General features: G+C 41.4%; 1 long non-coding RNA gene across 1 annotated transcript; it reads right to left on the bottom strand.

The window, feature by feature from the left end:
• Positions 1-434: 434 nt before the first annotated feature.
• Positions 435-1153, bottom strand: LOC139027256 (uncharacterized). Its single transcript, XR_011479321.1, has 2 exons — positions 1008-1153; positions 435-553 (listed from the first exon to the last, which is right to left on the bottom strand). It is a non-coding gene; the product is annotated as an uncharacterized lncRNA (long non-coding RNA).
• Positions 1154-1163: the final 10 nt, after the last annotated feature.

The following is a 1163-nucleotide window of genomic DNA, read 5'->3' as shown; positions in this document are numbered from 1 at the left end:
TTGTGGGTTTTTCTTTTGTTTTCCTCTTCTTGGGTAGATTTAGTGGGTCTTATGGTGGGTGTCTTTTAGGTCCCAGTTGTTGTTACTAGTCAACTTTCAGTGGACACCCCCATAGTGACTTTCAGAGCCCATCCTAAAAAACAAGCTTATATTTTTGGATTGGATATTTTAATATTTTAATCAATGGCATTTCCTTAGGATGCTCATTAGTCTTTAAGTTGGTATTATTGTTTTTTATCCTCTTATGTTTGTGTTTCTAAATATTTCTGTTTATTTTCTTATTTTTTTTCTGTGAAGCCATTGTGTTGCATCCATGTCTGACATGTGCAGTATAAATAAAGCTCGATTTAAAAATATCAACAGACTCTTGGTCCATCTTAGTATGAAAATCAGTGTCAATCCCACTTTTCCAGCCTGCTTGAGGTGGTCTCCCACAGCTCTGCTGGTGGAGTGGTAAACACCACCCCCGGCTCTACCAGGGGCTTGAGGTGGTCTCCCACAGCTCTGCTTATGTCATGTTCTGTGGCCTTGCCGTTCCATTTCTTGACTGCCCCTGCAACACAGAAATAAACACTTTTAGTCATATTATATAAAACAATAAAAGTAATGGATATGGAGCATCTATGGCCTCAGTTACACCTGGCACCTAAATGTGACTTCTGTCATCAGATCACTCCAAGCTCCATTAGGTTCAGATCTAACAGGATGGGCCTTTGACAGTCTGGACGCAGTCAGGCCACTGAGTATAAATAAGCAATGTAAAGAGATGTGGGGAAAAGTACATTTGACACAAATGGCCTTCGTAATATCAAAGAACAAATGTGTGTGCCTGAGAGGAAATTAACTTTCATACAGCCAAAAGGGGTGAGAAATTACACCAATATCAGTGGACAATTTGCACTAATGTAAATAAACATGGATTATGGAACATGTTCTCGTTTGCTGATGTGATGAACCGCTAAGGGAAACACAAATATTTGCCATCTAAACCACGTGTGACCTCTCACCTCTCTGGCTGTAGAAGTGTTCTTCCTAACCAGTCCCTCAACAGCTCTCTGACTGAGCTCCACCCTCACTGGGTCTTCAGAGGAGAGGAAGGCTGAGGAGGGATGGAAGGATGAATGGATCAGTCAGTCAATAAAGTGTAGAGCTGCTGTCTGTGC

This window comes from Salvelinus sp. IW2-2015, unplaced genomic scaffold, assembly GCF_002910315.2.
Source record: "Salvelinus sp. IW2-2015 unplaced genomic scaffold, ASM291031v2 Un_scaffold8837, whole genome shotgun sequence".
Taxonomy (NCBI): domain Eukaryota; kingdom Metazoa; phylum Chordata; class Actinopteri; order Salmoniformes; family Salmonidae; genus Salvelinus; species Salvelinus sp. IW2-2015.
The sequence above is the reverse complement of the archived record's forward strand: the minus strand, read 5'-3'. Positions and strand labels throughout refer to the sequence as shown.